This window comes from Coptis chinensis, chromosome 2 (genome assembly GCF_015680905.1).
Source record: "Coptis chinensis isolate HL-2020 chromosome 2, ASM1568090v1, whole genome shotgun sequence".
In the NCBI taxonomy this organism is placed as follows: domain Eukaryota; kingdom Viridiplantae; phylum Streptophyta; class Magnoliopsida; order Ranunculales; family Ranunculaceae; genus Coptis; species Coptis chinensis.
In genome coordinates this window covers 52232644-52253439 of record NC_141457.1, presented here as the reverse complement: position 1 = coordinate 52253439, position 20796 = coordinate 52232644, and the positions used below count along the sequence as shown (strand labels likewise).

At 37.1% G+C, this 20796-nt stretch overlaps 1 long non-coding RNA gene across 1 annotated transcript; it reads right to left on the bottom strand.

Moving 5' to 3' along the window:
- Window positions 1-17687: 17687 nt before the first annotated feature.
- LOC147516509 (uncharacterized) lies at window positions 17688-19822 on the bottom strand. The gene is made up of 2 exons (XR_015211062.1): window positions 19271-19822; window positions 17688-18521 (listed from the first exon to the last, which is right to left on the bottom strand). It is a non-coding gene; the product is annotated as an uncharacterized LOC147516509 (long non-coding RNA).
- Between the last annotated feature and the right edge of the window lie 974 nt (window positions 19823-20796).

The following is a 20796-nucleotide window of genomic DNA, read 5'->3' as shown; positions in this document are numbered from 1 at the left end:
AAAGACTGGGGGAGGCTGGAGTGTGGGAAGAGCTAAAGTGGGGGAAAATATTAAATCCTACTTTAGAACTCTCTTCAGCTCTGATCATCCTCAAGTCAATGAAAATATTTTCAATTTGTTCCACCCTTGCATTACTGAAAGGGAGAATGATATTCTGACTGTTGTTCCTACAAATGAGGATATTTGGAGAGTAGTTAGGAAGATGGGGAGCTTAAAGGCTCCTGGACCAGATGGGTTCCAAGGGTGTTTCTATCAAAATACTTGGGACATTGTGGGCAATAGTATTGTTGCCTTTGTGAAGGACTTTTTCACCAAAGGGGAGTTAAATCCTACCTTTAATGAGACTTATATTGCTCTCATTCCTAAAATAAGCAATACTGTGGCAAATTTTAGGCCTATTAGTCTGTGTAATTTCTGCTACAAGGTGATCTCAAAAATCTTAGCCAATAGGCCTAAGTGTCACTTAAATAAAATTGTTTCTCCTTTCCAAAGGGCTTTCATAAAAGGGAGAAATATAGGGAATAATACAGGGCTGGCCTGTGAGATGTTTCATCACATGAAACATATGAAGGATAAGAGTCATGGGTGGATAACCTTAAAGATGGATATGGCAAAAGCCTATGATAGGGTGGAATGGTCCTTGGTGGATAATATCTTTGATAGGCTGGGGTTTAATAAAAAAATAGAGAAATCTGATCCAACAATGCTTATCAACTGTGTCTTTTCAAGTGCTGCTTAATGACAACCCTATTAACAAGATTACTCCAGAGAGAGGCCTCAGACAAGGGGACCCCCTCTCCCCTTATCTTTTTATCATCATGTCTGAGTCCCTATCTAGGATGATTGCTAAAGCTGAGGTTGAAGAGAAAGTATATGGGATTAAGATTAGGAGAGCCTCTCCCCCTATATCTCATCTTCTCTATGCTGATGATTTAATTTTATTCAACAGAGGCAATCTTGAGGAGGGGGGTCATCTTAAGAAGATCCTTCAAGATTATTGTGATGCCTCTGGTCAGCTTATAAACTTTGATAAATCTAGCATGTTTTGCAGCAGAAATATCAAGTTTATAAATAAAATTAAGCTGAAAAAGTTTTGGAAGATGAGAATGTTTGACCTAAAAGATAAATATTTGAGCATTCCTATTATGCTTTCTCAAAAGAAGGCATAGGACTTTGATTACTTGGTTGATAAAATACATAATAAGATTAAAGAGTGGAAAGCTAAGGTTTTATCTCAGGCTGGTAGGGCTACTATAATCCAGTCTGTGATACAAGCCACCCTCTTGTATGCTATGACTACATATATGCTCCCTGTGTCTACTTGTAACAAAATAGACAAAGCTTGTAGAGAATTTTTTTGGCATGGGACTGAAGATTCAAAAAGTGTCCATACCATTGGGTGGGACAACTTATGTAAACCCAAGTCTAAAGGAGGCTTGGGGTTCAGAAAGATGAGGGATATGAATCTAACAATGCTAGCTAAACTTCCCTGGAAAGCAGCTACAAACATTAATTCCATATGGACAAAAACCCTAGCAAGCATATATGGGAAAAATTGGATTGGGGATGTTTGGAAACCTCCTGGGTATGCCTTTTGGAAAGGTATACACAGAACTTTCAATCTCATTAGTGGGGGTTTGATATGGGGGATACATAGTGGAACCTCCACCTCTATCTTGGATGACCCTTGGGTTGTTTGCAATGGAAAACCTAAGACTCTAAGAGAGTTAGGATTGGAGGATTCCAGGCTAAATGATCTCCATGTGGTTGACTTGTTCAAAGAGGACATGACTGGATGGGATGAGGCTAAACTAGCAGCCTTGTTCCCTCCTTTGCTAGCTATAAAAATCAAGGAGGTTGTGATAAGACCTTTGGGCCTTGGGAAGGACGAGATGGTCTGGAGTGAGGATAAGTCTGGGAAGTTCACTGTGAAATCTGCCTACAAGTATCTTACTAAAGATAAAATTGTAGGGCAGAGTTTCAGTTTTAACTCCCAAACTGCTAAGCTCCTCTGGAAAACTAGATTACCAGCCAATATCCAAATGTTCCTTTGGAAAGTCTATATGTATGCTTTACCAATGGGGGACATGATGACATCTAGGAAGATGTTGGGGGACTTCTCTTGTCCTTTTTGCTTCAGTATGTTAGAGACTGATGCTCATTTGTTCTTTGAATATGAATGGTCTAGAACCATGTGGTTCTCCTCAGGCTTGGGTCTGAGAATGGAGAGTCATGGAAATAACATTGTCAAAGATTGGGTATCTAAGTTCCTAAGTTGGAGCAATAGCAAGAGGCAAAATGTATCCCAAGCTGGGGTTCAAGCATGCTATTTGTTATACAACATCTGGAAAACCAGAAATGAAGCCAAGTTCGAGCATAGACCACCAAACAGAGAAAGAACTACCAGAAGGAGTGTGATGGAGGCAGACAAGTGCTATGCGAGCCATGCTACAAGAAACCTTGAGAATAGAACTTCTATTGCTCATGAATCTCTTTCTAATCAATTTGATTTTGACTATGTGTTTCCTATTATCCCTAATGATTGTATTAACATTATGTTTGATGCTTCTTTCCAGGTTGCAACACGATGGGCAGCAGCTGGTACAATTGCTTGGAACAATGAAGGAAAGGTAGTAGAGGCAGGCACTAGAAGGTATCAAGCAAGGTCAGCAGAGAAAGCTGAGATGGTGGCTGCTGAGGTAGCAGTAGGGCTGGCTCTAGCCTTAGGATGGACTGATGTTTTGATAGAAGGGGATTGCTCAGAAAGTATCAAGGCACTTAATAGCCAAACATGTTCATGGGTATATGAGAGCTTAAGAGACTTTGTGATTAACTTAAGTTCTTCTTTTTCTTTTTGTAAGTTTAAGTGGATTAGCAGGAGGGATAATGGAGAGGCACATTTGCTGGCCAAATGGCCTTACCATCAGCAGCAAGTGTGTTAGCTTCCACAGTGTATCCTGACAAACAATGTAGTGCCTGTTACATTTTAGTTTTGATATATATAAGGTATTAACAGAATTATGTGGCAAATGTAAAAGTATGAAACTAGACACATGCAAAAAACTTTGAGAGCAACCCGCCAAAGTTTGTATGTGAAACAAGAAATAAGTCAAAAGGCATAATTTCCAATTTTAATCATAGTCTAGGACAGTTGGGTTTTGAAACCATTGATAAGGACATTTTTTGGCTTATAACTACTAGAAAAACCATATTTCACATTTTAATTATTAATAAGGACAGACTTGACTTTTTTATTTTTTACTCTTTCTAATTTTACCCTTCTATGTTTGGTATGCACTGACGTCTGTGTATACTTCGCATAGCAAGAGGTGGTATGCACTGACACTTGTGCATACCATTTTTTTTTGTGATGTTTTGTATGCACTAACGTCTGTGCATACCTAGCATACTAAGAGGTGGTATGCACTGACACTTGTGCATATCATTTTCTTTGTGATGCTTGGTATGCACTGACGTATGTGCATACCTCGCATACCAATAGGTGGTATGCACTGACACTTGTGCATACCATTTTCTTTGTGATGCTTGGTATGCACAGACGTGTGTGCATACCTCGCATACCAAGAGGTGGTATGCACTGACACTTGTGCATACCATTTTCTTTGTGATGCTTGGTATGCAATGACGTCTATGTATACCTAAGGTGGTATGCACTGACATATGTGCATACCAGGGTACTATTTTCTTTTTTTAGAGTGTTTTTGAAATGAGGGTGTGGTTTTTGATTCGTTATTTCGTAATTTTGTCCTTTTCAGTTTTGTCCCCTTAATTTGTGAAAGCCCTCCATTTCGAAGTCATTTGTGATTGCCCCCCACTCTGTCAATTTTCTGTGTAATAGACGTTGGCATTTTGTATATTGACAAATTTACCCCTAATTCAAATTTGTGAAAACCCCCATTCAAATTTGTCCCATTTTTCAATCTCGCCTTCATTTTTCTCACCGATCAAATTCAACAACTCAGTAAGTTTTATACTATCTTGCTTATCTTCATCAAGCCATTGAAGAATTAAAACAGTATTTAATAGCTAAACAAACTTCAAGAACTAACTTATGACAAGTTGAAATATCCAAACCAAATCTCTTAGAAACAAGTCTAAGTGGCTCACATGTAGCTAATCTCCATATACAAATTGCGACTCTCTGTCGAACATGTATCACAGCGCGAAGCATAGTATCCTCCTTCGCCAAAACCGAATTCAGTTCTTCGCAAATCATGTCAGATATAGCTGGACTCATTTGAAATGCTTGAGAAAACTTCGATTCAAGGAATTGAGGATCATTACATCGATCCCACCAAGCTATGGAACGATCTATCTTTGACCTAAAGCTTCCTATATTGACCACTTCCAGTAGGTGTTTGATTTAATGGCACAGAGAGAGATACAACTGAAACATCTTTTGTAGCTGCTGAAATACATGATCGTTTTATGCGTAACCAATCAGTTTTGTCCAAATCAGAGTAATCAGTTTCTAAATTTGAATATAAGTCAAAATTACCATTTCTTAAGTACTGGAACACGATGAAGAAAACCAAGTTTGCAAGCCCAGAAGAAGATTGTCAAGTTGAAAGTTCTGGAACAACAACCGCATCATCATATGAGAAGAAGACCCCATCAACCTCAACCCTCATGGAAAGGTTTCCAGAATAATCATCATCGACTCCCTCCAATAGTGCTCTGTGGAAGAATTATAGGGCCATCATGGAGCAATGATACATGTTGTTGTTGATCCAAGCAATTCATGGTTTTGTACAAGTTATGCAGATCGTGCAATAAAAATATGGGGTCTAGGAACTAGAGTATTGAAGCACACATTAATTGGCCATATTGGACATGTACGTGCCTTTGTTGTTAGCCCCTACCACACCTACATGTTCTCTGCTGGCGACGACAAATAAACAAGTTAAATGCTGGGATTTAGATAGCAAAACAAGGTTAGTTATTCGGTCCTATCATAGATACCTTAGTGATGTTCATTGCCTAGCACTTGATCCAACAATTAATGTTCTACTTACGGGTGGACGGGATGTTGTTGTAGGAACCGTTATTTCAGAATCAATATTTCTACAAACCGCGAGAACCATGCGCAGAGGAATCAATGGGGTTCTCACGATTTGGATAGAGAACATACCTTTTAGATCCGGTTTTGATAACTCTGAGAATCTAAGCTTTATGAATCTGAATCAACAATCAACCCCTTGATCTTCTGTTGTATTCCTTTAGAATAGATTGGACGTTGTGTGGACAACGATCTACCAATCCCCTTCTTTCTCACAAAGCTAGATCCAATTTTAGATCTATCTTTCCTTGCCTATTTTTCTAATTTAGTGAATAGTGAATTTCAGCCAGAGAGAGAGTATTCTATTTATAGGCTACAATAGGTACCATGAGGAGAAATTAGGGTTGGGCCTCCTGACGGGCTTGGGCTTCTCATGTTCGCTCATAACACATGGCCCAAGTTCGTCAACAAATGGCTTATTCCACTAAAGGTCATTGTTGCACTACCGCCCTAATCCCAAATTACGTGTTAGCGTTTATGGGCTCCATATTATATGCTCGTTGATCTCCCAGTGTTTAAGATATCGCATGTTCGTTGATTAAGTCAAATTACTGACAACTACATTAATCAACTTCTTATGTCCTTGAGTAGTACCACTCAACCTCATTATCAAGTCGGAATAAATCCACCTGCAGGGTTTACATGACAATCTTTTTGAGCTCTTCAAGGGGACATCATCAACCCGACTTCTTGTGGGACACGGATTCCTTCTATAATCAACAACACACCTTACATACAATGTCATTACCCAATCTATCGAGTTTGTTGATTAACAAATGAATCTCACTCATTGATGATTTAAAGCAATATACAATGCATGTAAGTGCCCATTATTATATTCGGATTAGGAGGACAAGCATCCATAGTAACAGAGGCGTTTGTTCTCTTCTATAGTCAGTATAAAGAGAAACAACCTCACTTGATCCTGTTCAATACACATAAAGTGTACTAGTGTAATCCTATAGTCAAGATAGAGTAATACCAGATTATACTACAACCGTACCAATGGTTTGTCTAAATCCATCTAGGTTGTGAACGATTACTTATACTTTATAAGGTACTGATGATATGATCTTCTGTGTGTCCAAACCATATCATCTACAACATAAAGTATTAGACACATGCATATAACTAATAACATATATAATATGCATAACATTTGCCCATATGATTCTCATTAAAAATATAAAGAATTAGAGTTAATACAAAAGTAATGTTTTTAGTATATAACCCTATCAGCTGTGTGCCGGGTCTGGGACATCCATAGCAAGAGTCAAGTCCATGCTCTTTCATGCTACAACGAAATAATTTGTGTCATTTGGTGACATGAAGAAATTTAAGCTTCCAAAGGGAGAGTTTCAATATAATTTTCCTATGCAACATAGGGCTGTTTAAAAAAACTGGGAAACCGAAAAACCAAAATGAACCGAGCCGAATTGGGTGAAATTAACGGTTTTTAACTTTTTCGGTTCTTAAAAGGCAAAACCAACCAGCTGGGTCCGATTTTAAGTTTGTGGGTTCGGTTAACTGATATAAATCGAACCGAACTGGGTGCTAGATATATAGAAATTTTAGAGTTTTTTTATTACTATTTTTTTTAGCTAAATGGTTGATGTTATTGAGCACTTGAATATTTGCTTCTTGTGATTGGCGTTATAACTTGTCAATATACCTAAATTGACATCAATACTATTTAATATATTTATTAAAATTTACTTGGTTGGTGATCAATAGGTCCATATAGGTTTCGATTTGAAGCTTGATAGAAGGACCAAATGGCAAGACCTAAACCGATAATCGAACCAAACCGAGCAGAACATCTCGGTTCGGTTTCATCTCGGTTTTTGTTCAAGTTCAGTTTGGTTTCGGTTTAGACTTTTAGAAAACCGAGTATATCAGTTCGGTCTACAATTTCTATAGGAACCGGTAAAAACTGGACCAAGAACAACCCTAGTGCAATAAAACACAATTATCAATGAAATATAATTTTGACTTACTGAGTTTTTGAATTTGATTAGTGAGTAAAATGAAGGGGAGATTGGAAAATGGGGCAAATTTGAATGGTGGGTTTTTACAAATTTATATGTTAAAAATGGAGGGTTTTTACAAATTTGAGGTAGAAGCAAATTTGTTAATATACAACATATCAACATTTGTTACACAGAAAATTGACGGAATGGGAGGCAAATTTGGCACGAATTCAAGTAGTACAAAAACATATAACCTTTGTCCTTCTTTCCTCTCCATTTTTTGTTTTCAATCCCCATTATTTAATAAACAAAGAAACAACTTTGATTATGTTATTTCACCATGACTTAAAGAACAAAAAAATTAGAATCGATCACCATCAAAATAATAATTAACCCTTAATGGAAATTCGGAAGACTGGATTTGTGTTACATCCACGATCCATTGGACGGAGATGAAGAAGTTGAAGTTTATATGGATTTTGGTCACTGATTTTTGAAAATTAATAATGGATTTGATTTTTAGATTTTTAACCTTTTATTGAAGCCAAGGCCGGTATCATATAATAAGGCTGATTTTAATGTATATATATGGTGTAGAACGTCGAAGATCGCACTTTCATGCCGGAAGAAGAAAAGGGGCTATGGTGTTGATCAATGTCAGCCTAGGCTTCAACCCAAAAAAGGGACTGGGTCACTGAGTTGGCGGTTCAACCAGTGGGTTAGACTAGGTTACTGGGTTGAACCGCACAAATAAATATATATAATTATATATATAGGTTGTTTTATGTACATTAAAATTACTTTTCCTCTAATGGATAGAGTGCATGGTGTTTTCACGAGAACCCAACGTTCAATCCAACCCAGCAACAGTTTACTAGTTTTTAAATGCTTTATTTTGTTAACTTTTTTCAGATACTGTACATATAATTTAAGACCCAACACCTATCATAACAAGATGTTGGCATTAGTGGTTGGTTAGTCACCGCCATATGAGGGAACAGGGTTCGACTCCACACTTGAACCAAAAGCTTTTAGATTTCCAAGTGTAGCAGCTTGGTTTGGTTCAGTGGTAAATCGGCTGGGTTTTCTGGGTTTAATTAAAAACTGCACGAGTCAATTGGGTTTGAACTGGGCTAACTGCACAAATGATCCAATAATCAACCCAACCCAGATAGGAGACCGGTTCACCGGTTTACTGGGTCAACCCACTGGGCTGGGCCGGGTCTGATAACACTGGTGTTGATGAACAATCCATTTATAAGCAGGTGTCGACTAGCAAAGTCGATAAAACCTTTGGGTGATGATGAATTTGCTATTCAAGCATAATTAAACTCTTTGAAAAACGTCTTTGAAAAACGTGGTGTGGACCTATAGTAAAATCCGAGGTTGGATTCAATATAGTAGCAGCAAGTTTAGTTGGTATAAACTTAATTGGGCCTCCTAAGGAATTGGAGAAAACTGCTGACTATAGATTTTTGAAATGAAATGGACAAAGCACATGGTTGTGCGAAACTTGGATTTGGATAAGAATCCAATTTTGACTAAAGGAAGAACATGAGGAAGTTCTTGGTCTTAAAACTACTTTACTTGAGTGATATTGAAGCATTTATGTATCTAGCACAATACGTGCACAAGATCATACATTGCATTTTCTATTAGTTTCTTATCAAAATATAATTGTGCACATACACTTAGACACTAGAATGATGTCAAACACATATTGAGATATTTTTATGGAATAACTTGTATGAAACTATTTTATTCTTATGGTTCCACTAATGACTATGATCTAGTTGGCTATGCAGTCTTTGCTTATCTATCTGACCCACAGAAGGGTCACTCCCAAACAGGTATGTATTTCTTAGTGGTAATGCTGCCATTTGTTGGCATTGCACTAAACAAACTTTAGTGCCAAGCTAAGGTTATTAATTGGGCATACTCGTAGTTCTTGTCAATTACCTTCTATAACAGGTGTTCCCAGCATTATTTATGAGGATAATGCAGCTTGTATAGCCCAGATTCAAGAAGGATTTATAAAAGGAGACAAGACAAAACACATTGTGCCAAAATTCTTTTACACTCATCAGCTTCAGAAGAAGAAGCAGATTAAGGTCGAGCAAGTAATAGAAGTAGATTAAGACTTGTCTTTATCAGGGGGAGTAATAGAACAGGGGGAGCATCCTGAAGAATGTGTCCCAGGACATATGCACTGTACTATTTTCCCTTATCTAGGTTTTATCCCACTGGGTTTTCCTAGTAAAGGTTTTAATGAGGCAGTATAAAGCAAGTCACAATGATTCTGAGTAATGTTGTTCTCTTTTTCCCTTCGCTTTGGTTTTTCCCACTGGGTTTTCTTTAACAAGGTTTTAATGAGGCAACTGTCATTGGATAGTTATAGAGCATCCAGAAGAATGCTACAAAAGATGCATCCACCATAATTTCCACAAGAATGGTGGACATCTAAGGGGGAGTGTTATGAAATCTATGGGCTTATATGGATGCCCACCATTGATATGTGTTATCTTGATAATCATCTATCTTGGTATTTATCCTGATAATCTTCTATCTTGGTGTTTATCCTGATCATCCTCTATCTTACTGTTTATCTTGTTAATCCCATTTAGTCGGTAAAACCTTTGGGTGATGATACCAGAGGTTTGAGGCTCGAACCCTGCCAACATCAAAGTAATCAAAGATCAAATTACTTATCTCATTTAAAATAGGTTTGCCAAAAAAAAAAAAAAAAAACACAAACCCTACCAGCATCAAAGTAATCAAAGATCGAATTACTGATCTCATTTAAAATAGGCTTGCCAAAAAAAAAACACAACCCATTTATCTAGAGAAGAAAGTCTTTTGGTATTTTCCTATTTCTTTTCCATTCCAATGGGTTTTCAATAAGAAGTGTCACTAATTTGATGATTTAATTTGATTTTTCCTGTTTTTTTTTGCTTATGTGTCAAATTTTCAATGTTTTAATTGCCACCTAATGCATTGTCTGACACGTTTTATAGCTATGGAAACCACATTAGCATCCAATTGCCTGAGATTAAGAAAAAGTATCAAACTGCAAAAATAAAATTGTACAATGCATAACAGTGCTAAAAAAATTGTAGAGTAAGGAAAGTGAAGAAAAAAAATAAGATGGTACGTTGCCTATTAAGTGTAATTTTTTAACATTGAAAATAAACAAGAAATTCTACTATAAATCCCAACTCCAGGCATGAAATTCTACTAGAAATATTCATAATTTTTTTTTTTGATAAATGAATATTAATAACCTTTTATGCATAATGCATCACTCTAGAGCATGTTGCTATATTTATGTCCCCCACTAGCCCCAGAAACACTAATATGCATCAGAATTTGCTATACACTAGATCCCTTTCTTAGGTCCTTCTTCATGGATGTTATCTTTTCTTCTTATCAATTAGCATAATACTACTCTAAAGTTTGGTTTCGTTTCACTGATATATAGTGTAACGCCCGTATTTAAAATAGGTATTTATTTATTAATTTATTAATTAAATTATTTATTTAAAAATCGGTTGGATTGGATTTGGAATACGTGGGCCTGATTTCTGGTCCCGAGTCTGTATTGGGCTTGGGTTTCAAACCCAAGTATATAATCACATTGTTCTAGAGAATAGGGTTTTTAGGAGAATAAAATAAAATAAAAATGGAGGCAGAGATAGAAGCTGGATTGCTAGAGCGTTGGAGCGCAACGATTTGGACGATGAGGGTTTCGTCGAGTTGAGTTTTAATACAGGTGAGTAGTTAGTTTTTCTACTTCACCAGTATACAGAAACAGTTTTATTGTTCATTCTTCTTCGTTATGTCTCGTTATTATTAAACTAGTTAAATATCGGAATATTGTTTTGGGTTATTATTGAACTGTTGTGGCTTATTGGGCTGTTGAAGCTCGAAAGAGCGTCAATGGTGGCGTCGCGAGTCCAACAGCAAGAAATCGCCAGTATTTCTATTTGAACCTTTATTATTATGTTATATTGTGTGTGTGTGGGTTGGTTTCAGATTGGTGGTCGCGATTTGGAGGAAGGGTACAGACATAAATCAGGTTAATTGTTTTGGTGGGTGATGTGGGTTTAGAATCGATTGTTGAGGAGCTGTTCAAGCTCTGAAGGTGCGTCAATGGCGTCGCCTGTCCGTTTTTATTTTGAACTATGGTTGTTGTAGTGATGTTTAATTGGTTGGTTTGAGGTTGGGTAGTGATGGGTGATTGAATGCTGGGTCGGATGGGGCTGTCGGAGGTTGTAGAAGTCGTTAATGGCGGCGGGAATTTGTCTCAGATCTAGTTTTGGTTGAAGATGTTGAAATCAAGAATGGAGGATTTCGCGTTTGTTAAAGTAGTGGGGGTTTTTACCCTCTTCATTTTCGGTTATGTTTGGAGTTTAGGGGTGGCCGGACGTGGGTTGAGTAGGTGGTGGCTGGTGGTGGTGGTAGCTAGTGAGGAAGAAGACCTGATGACCGGTTGGGCTTGAGGCTTGGGCCTAAGCTTGATTAGTTGCTGGGCCGAAATTTCTATTTTTGGTTGGGCCCGGTTGTGTTTTAAGTTGTTGGGTCAATTTAGCTTGATTGTTTGGGGCCAGTCCTTAGGACTTAAAATAGAGATCCAAATGGGTCTTTCAACATTTAGGCTTTTGGGGCCGGGTTCTAAGGTTTGGGCTTGGCCAGTTGGGTCCGAACCATTACCTTAGTCATGAGCCCATGAGCCATGCACATTGACCTTAGTCATAAACCATGGCTATGACCCTGAACATGTTGGACATGGAACATGACGTGTTGACTTTGACTGTTGACCGTTGACTGTGGAATGTTGACTTTTTCCAGATTTTCACCTATTTGTTTTTTTATGGACAAATGTAGTAATAAAATATTGTCGGAAATTGTATTACTTTGTTTGTCATTATCTAATTAAGATTTGACGTGAGTAGTGTGTAAAGTATATAAATATGGGCACGTAACAATCGGAGAATTTTTATAAGACTTAGAAATATACGTTTTATGAGAATTAAACTACATACGGACTTAGATTCATGGACTTCAGATTTTTGGGATTTGATTGTGGAGTGTGGACTGTTTAATTGTACTACGTTTTATGTTGTAAATAATATGGACCAATCAAATGCTAAAATGCTGTGGAAGCTTGTATAATTTGGTTGTCATTATCTAAGAAAGATTTGACGTTGATATTGTGTTTTAACACGTGATGAGATAGAAACTTTAGGAGATATAATATTCCTAAAACGCTATAAAAATGTTATGCGATATGTTTGAAGCAATTGTGACATTATATAATATGTTGGGATATATATATATATTAAATGCAATAGTTTTGGAGAAATAAATGTATAAACGCTCAATTATTTTATCTGTGAGATGCTAGTAGAGTATTTGTGGATATTTCCCACGGGATTGTGGCGTAGTGCAATAATATATTGGCACGGGAAGGAGTGAAAGTGGTTATGAGATATATTGAGATATTTCTAAATATTGTGGCTTAGTGCAATAAGGTATTTGACCTGCACGTGATATAGTGGAATGATTATGAGATATAAGTGTATGACCCATGAATAAATTACATAACGAAAATCCTAGAACCTAGCTACCACAACTCATGTGATTTGGCCCTAATGATGGGCGTATGTGATATGATTGGCCCTTCTGGCGTTTCAGTGAACCTTCTGGTGTAGCCGAATAGTGGCTTGATTATTCCGTTCGCAAAATTAGAACGAAACGCGCGATATTTTATGCCGAATAGTGGTAGTACTTACATAATGGCTTTCGTGTGAAGATTACCTGGTGTGCGGCATCCCGCTCAGGGTAGTTACGCACGGAGTGGTTCATTATGTAAGGGGAGGCATGTGGATGTACATGTTCGGCGTTGGGAAATGATTGTAGTAGCCAGGGAAACTAGATAAGACATAGATATGACGTGATTTTAAGAACACGTAAAGAAAGCCTTAATTAATATAATTATGGTAATGTGTTGGTTAATGATGTATCTTTAGATAGATGATTGTATATGGTTTTGCAGAAGTGTGGGTCAAACTAATTACTTGGGTAGAGACGACCCACTCTGTAATTGAGCATGAAATGCGGTAAGTATAGAATATGTTTGGCTTGTTATTAGTTTAGTTAGAACCTAAGGCGCCTCGTGGAGGAACTAAATGTCTTTTTATTATGCGTATGGTTTGTTGTGTGGTTAGTGGGAAGTTAAGGCGCCTCAGTGGAGGAACTACCTGCCTTACTTATTGTAGTTAAGAATGTTGTATTAGTTGTTGGAAGTTAAGGCGCCTCGGTGGAGGAACTAACTGCCTTATGGATTGTGTATGTATATGTATAAATATATATTGTATTTTATAGCTACTTGTAGACACCCCATTTTTGCACCTCAGGCATAATTCATTCACGATTTTGCCTTGAATTAAATTTGATCATATAAGATGATTTGCTTTCTAGAGTCTTCTTTTCTATATCAAACTTCTTTCTATTCATCTTCTCTTAGCGTCTTTAGACTCTCCTCATCATGTTCTAGCTATGGCTGAAGTTTCGTTGCTTTCTGAGTTTTGAGATGAAAATGACCAAAATGCCCCTGTAACCCTTTGGAGCCCAAATCTCATTTTTTCCACTCTTTCTTTGGATGAGATTATTTCATATTTGAATTCCCCTTGAAAAATCCTTCGAAATAAGTACAAGCTTGCCTAGGTTACTTTTGGATTTCGGAAACCCTAATCTTGCCCTATCCCGTTTTTGAAGTTATGCTATGCCTTTGTTGAGTGCAACGTTTTTGGAGTAAGATTTCGACCCAAGGATATTTTTAAGAGTTCATGGACCTTCCTAATGGATTAATTAACAATTTTTGTGAAGAAGAGTTTGCCTAATTTTGACCTGGTCAAAGGGAATTTGCAGTGTTCATAAAATGGTCAAGATGGGCCTTTTTGGTTGGATTTGGACATATGCTCATGGGCTGTGGATCCAGCTCGAGTTGGACCTTTTCATTAGGGTTTCTAGCCCATTTTCAAGCCTCCAAAAACCTAGAGAACCTTCCTTAATTGTTTGATTTGATTTGATCCCTAAAATCAAGAATATTCTAGAGAATATGCCATTTTGGAGCCAAGTTTGGAAACCTTGGATTATGGGCTCATTAAGGACGTGTAGGGCTTGATTTTTTGCCCTAATCCATCTGAAATATCCAAAGATCAAGGGCCAAGATCGCACCCCTTATCCCACCTCTTGAATCAAGGGCCAGATTTAGGAGGTGCAACCAAAAAGAGATCAAGCCATTGGATTTTTCTTCATCAATACTCAGCCATTGGATCAAACTCATTACCATATTGAAATCCATCCCAAAAAGCTATAAATATGGGTCTCATTCACCCATAAAAAATAATCTAGAGCAAGCTAGAGCTAGGAATTCGGAGTTAATAATCTGGACGTAGTTATTCAGAGCTAATAGCATTCTTTTCTTCAGTGTTCTTCATTTTTTTCTTTCTAGTTTTTCATTTTAGCCTTCTTTTTCTTCTTGTCGATCTTGAGTAGAAACTTCTTTTCACCAAAAGTTGTTTTTTTTCCTCAAATCACCTGTTTCAATCCAAAAATCACAGTTATCAGTTCAAGATCAAGTTTATCATCAATCAATCAATCAATCAATCTACAATCAAGTATGAGGCAACATTCCAAACAAGGTGACATCTTTCTTTTTTTTTTTATTTCCTTTAGCATTGCATATTAGGTTATCTTTTTTTATTATAGCATATAGTTATTAGTTTTTAATCCAACTTGGTAGATTAATTTTTCAAGCTTTCTTCGTTTGCCTATCTTAACACGTTACACCTCAATAGAAGTAAGGCTGGTTTTTACCAGGCGATTGTGGGTGCCTAACACCTTCCCACATCGTACCTTGACTCCCGAACCCAATAATCATCTAGTTTCGAGGGTTAGTCCTTCACATAGGTTTTACTCAACTTTTCCTTAATAAAGTTAGTGGCGACTCTAAAAGCAATTGCATAGACTTAGGTACACATTTTTGTGCTTACACTACTCACACCAGCATTGTTTATAATGCTGACCCGATTTGCATGTTTGCTTATCGGGTGTGTTTATTAAATGAACATAGTTGATAAGTCTTGACAGGTTTAGTGTTGAAGAAGGTTGGTTGCTGCTTGTGGTTTGCGTTAGCGTTGCATTTCAGGATATGTTTTGTTTTTCTTTGAGGTGATATAGATTTTCAGTTGAGACAATGTTATTTGTATATTCATTTGTAAATTTAAATAAAGAGTTATTGAAAAGAGATTTGTAACCTAATCTTATTTATAAATTTTTTTTGTAATGAAGAGGACTTTTGTTTAACTTAAAAAATTTATTGGTTTTTAATTATCCGCATATTTAAACGGTTTATGGGTTTTTAGAAGTTGAGAATGCGTCACACTTCGAAAATCGAAGAGTCGGGGACAAATATTGTTTTTCCAAATACTGTCGAAATTCGGGGTGTGACATATAGGTTACCGGTTGCCGTTGCAATTTTCAAGGAATGCTTGCCAGGTGAATGAAATGTCATGAATGCATTATTTGAGCATCTCTAGGTAGTAGTATCACCTCCCAAATTCTTTAAATTTACTTTAAAAACTCGGAATTTCGCAGAAATCCAATTCTAGGTGGAAACAAATTCGGTCGCATCACATGTTTAGCCGCATCCTTATTCGCAAATTTGGGATTTCAGATGCAGATGCGGAGCGACAGTGGTAATGTCGCGCGCCATTGCAAATGTCGCCCCAATTGTTTTTTTGACTTTGACCAACACACTACGCGGCCACGCCAGTGGCAGTGTCGCGCGCCACTCCTAATGTCGAAGTCGCGTGTGTTTTTTTTGACTTTTTCAATTTGGGCGCTACATTGGGAATGTCGTGTGGATTTTTTTTTCCACTTTTTCCAACATCGGTGATAGTAGTACTGGCGCGCTTGGTAGACCCTACAATCAAATTTGTGGTCGATATTTGCGACCACTTAGAATTGGTCAAAATTTGCGTCAAATTTCTCTAAATTTCACCTTCAAATTTAAAAGAAATACTACCACCACCACCACCTAGAGATGCTTTTATTTATAGGTAATAGGTTCGCATACCCCCACCGAACCAATATATGTTCTAAATTCTGGATTTTTCGCCCGTAGCGAAACTTCAACAGAAATGAAATCGTTAAAAATGATGTACAATAAAATAAAAGAGTTAGTCTTCAGTGCGCGAGATGTATGGTGCGCAGGTAATGTGGGCCTTTGGATCAGTACTTTTGCCATGCAATACACACGCACCCCTTGATATGAGTGGCCCAGATTTGTTAGCATACCATACGACCTGAGCACCATAGATTTAGCCAAAATAAAATTGACTGTTAAAGACGCAAATATCATTAGAAAATCAGACATCGTTAAATTCTGAATTTTTCAGACCTTGCTTTCTTATCAATAGATCTTCGAATAGTCCATGTCCATGATCTTAAATCATAAAAGTATAGAACTACCATGGTCCATGGGTCACTCTCCTTTGGCCCACAGCTACATGGGCTTACCGTTGTAACCTACCTAAAGGTGATTTTAATGTGCATGCTCAAACAATGGGTAAATGAGTACATCATGTGCTCCAATTTCAATGTACCTAGTTCCGAACGGTAAGAGAGAGAGAGAGAATCTGATCGAAGTCTAGTCTAAAGGAGGATCCAATGTAGGTGTTGGGAAGTTGGGGGTGAATCGGTGAAGACGTATTTGAGAATTGGTCATGACTCTGAGACTCTAACTGCAGAAAAAGGCAGGCAAACAAAGAATAAAAAGTAAAGGCTAGTTAGAAACACAGGCACAGTTCGCAGAGCCATAAGCCCAGATGATCAAATGGAACTAAAATAATGTAAAACATCACACTTTACCAGAATATATGACAGAAAGTGATGGTCAAATTTGACTGGAATGAGTCTGGTGGGTGTGGTTTCATGTGCAACCCTGATATCTCCCACATGCTGTTTCTACACTTCAAACAACAGTACTACTTATCAGTTATCTTCGTAAGTTCCTAGCATCTTGGAGTTATGGGGTAGAACCGTAGAAGTTAATGGCATGCTTGATAAAAATTCCCACTTGCCGGACAAATATATAGTGGGCAAATAATTTCCCACTTAAAAATTTGCCAGGAATATATCTAGTAGGAAAATAATTTTTGTCATTGCTTGTTTATACATTTTGCATCAATTGGCAAATGTTATTTGCCAAATTTGCCGATACTTGATAACACAAAATTTGCCATCGGCAAATAATTTTACTTTGATCAATTCAACCGTAGTTGCAACACATTCACTTCTCTCACTCTGTGCCGAGGTTAGCCTTCATGAATTTATCATTTACTTGCATTGGTTCAAATTGTCGATAATTCTAAATCATACATATATTTGCTTGAAGATCATACTGTACTCTTTACTTTCACGATGGCTCTGCCTTTCCTAAATGCTAGTTGAACTGATTAAGTTGGTCTGTTTGCAGGCTAAACGATATTGGAAATGGACTATTAATCTGCAAAAGAAAAGAATTGCAAGATTTCTGATGCGAGTCCTGTTGCTAACATTTCAAGCCCATCTTAAGTATCCACTGAATGATATATTTACCAAAGAAAGAATGACAATTTTCCTCACTTTGTTCTACCTAACGCTGGATTAGTAAACTATTTTCACATTACAATTATTTCTGATTGGTAAACTAACTCCATCTCCCTTGTCAAGAACAATCAATTCCAAAATGCACATTGATGTGGATCCTTGAATGAATGTCAGATCTGAGACACGACGATCCAATGTTTATGATTCTCACATATGAACTGTTGACTGGAAATGTGTACTCATGCACATCAGCAGCCCACATAGTCACACACCACACACACACCGCACCACCTGCAACAGACACCAGCACACCACCTGCACCACACAACACACTATCGCCTAGTAGACAAAATACCACCTACAACACCTTGCAGCAGCAACATAACCCCCACATGCCAATAACAACACTTGGCAGCATCAGCAGCACCTGGAACCAACGACAGAACCAACACCCATCCACTCAATGCACACCAGTCCATTATTATTATTCACTGCATCTCTTTATCCTCTCTCTTAAACCCCTACCAAAAACTCTCCCACACACACCACTCTACTACCAACACCAAATTAAACCACACACGCACACATTACCACACACCACCTACACAACCTGCATAACACATCTGCACCACCAACACGACACACCACGCACACTAACACACCACACATATCCCACTACCTACACCACACACCACATCACCACCACTTGATCAGGTCTTTCGATACGAGTGACCCCATACGATATCGCTCCATACTGCTGCATTTGGGTTGTACTGGTAGAAAAAAATGATACCAACCTTTGTAAAACAAAGGACCTGCATCCAGTATCATGTACAATCAGAACACTCAAAAAATACATAGCAATATTTACATTAATCTTAGCTAGACCGTAATCGATTAGTTTTATACAGCGACACACACCAAAACAGTAATACTAGCACTACTACTACTACTACTCTAAGCTAGGTTTCAATCTGCAGGTCAGCTATACTACTAGTTTCTTAACTACGCCAGCACTAGTAGTAGTACCAAAGTAGGTGAAGGTGATCAGGTAATAAGAAAGAACAGAAGATCGATCAATTGCTAATAAGTTTTTAACATATGTGAAACTAATCAAACTTAAAATTTAACAAGTAAATAAGTAAATAAGTAATCAAACTAATAAAACAAATAAATATGACAGAGAAATTGATATTTATATTCATTGATCAATTTGCAGGAAGAATAGTGGAATATGACACACCAGCCAAGTTTTCTGGAGAGAGAGGATTTATTTTTCTCAAAGCTTATACCGAGCACACAAACACGAACTAGTTCTTCCATAGTGAATCTAGCTTTCATTGAAGAAATCTAGAATCAAATCCATTCGAGCCCCAAATTAACAAAATGATCATTACCACTCGAACAATCTTCTAACTAGCCAAACAATCAAACACCCATTTCAATTAACTACATAAAACAACCAAATCAAAGACACCCAAGTCTCAAAACACAATAATTATCAACTCAATTCATTAAAATAAATAAAGAAAATGAAAGTCGTAAAGAATCGAAAAAACCTTACCTCTTTGAATTCGAGGAAAAGAAAGGAGAGTGATGAAGAACGAAGAAAGAGATGAGGAAATCCCCAAATCTGGACTAGAAACCACTGTCAACCAAATTGAAATTGAGAAAGGGAGATAAGCAAATGGGTTTGTCACAGGCTAGGATTGATCGACGCAAGCATTTTCCTCTGGCAAAATTTATCCAGCCCTGAGTTGGATTTTTTTTTCCCGCTTGGAGTGGGAAAATAGGGTCACGTGAGGAAACGATACTTCAATTTTCCAGCCTATCATACTTCAATTTTCAGACCATCTCCCTCACTGGGTAATCTTGACACAGCGGAAACGATATTAAAAATTCATTAGAACGTTAAAGAGATAAATTGAAACATAAGTTTATTGATAATATTGAAGAGTTGATTACAATTTTCGTCTATAAAGCGTTTTATATAGAGAACTCCATCAAATAATCTTAGAAACCTACTAAAATACTAAAAAAACATTTTCCTAATCTATTTATATCATAATGGCTCTGTTTGGCCGCAGAAGATTTTGTATTGCCCTTAACATTGATTAGGTGTTCCAATTCTGCAGATATATTACATAAAGATGATTAATCTCGAAGTTGTTTGGTCCTCAATTATTTTGTCACGGTTTTAGCTTGTCTTGTGTTTGGTTGACACTGTAATTTGCTTATCATGAACAACATATTAGCAATGAATTATTCTTTCTTGATTTTACATGTATACTTCAAATAAATATGAAATCTAAAAAATCCAAATAAAATGCATAGGATATATAAGAAAAAGTCCAAATAAATATAAATCTAAAAAAACAAAAGCACTTCACGATATATAGTCATTCAAAATAAGTATCGCTATTACATTCTTCATATATATGAAGCAAATAAATTAAAAGAAAACTCCATAAAAAACTAAAGCACCTAATGATCCCCAACAAGATATACATTTTCAGCAATATACACAAAAATGGATCACCACTTTAGTTCCCACATCCTAAATCAGTTTTTCTGAAGATGAAATAGCAACCATTCCCTTCGCCTATCCACTCTTAATCCCATGAACACCCTTGCTTTTTTCTCATCCTCAAGGAGCTCTAAAGCTTGCATGAAAGCAAAGTTATCAAGGTCTGACACATTTTCTAATTCAGCAATCAACTTTGCTTCTTGTGTAAGTTCAACACTAGAATCAAGAACTTCTTTCTTCTTATTACGAGTCATTTCAGTAATTGCTGTTGCCATGAAATGAATTGCCTCTACCATACCTTCTCCAATGGTTTTTCGTGGTTTTTTAGCATTATGAGAGCTTGATGGCATTGTTGATCGACTCCTTTTAGACGATTTAGGAGTTTCAACTTCATTATCTAAGTCTATAGGTTTTTCAGTATCAAAACCTAGACCACCACCAACAAGAATTAGACTTTGAGACCCTTCTCCATTCAAAATTTTCACATTCGTCACACTAGATTTTCCAATGGTCACATCTTTCTCTTCAAGTTCACGACTATACTTTCCAGTGGCACCCCCATC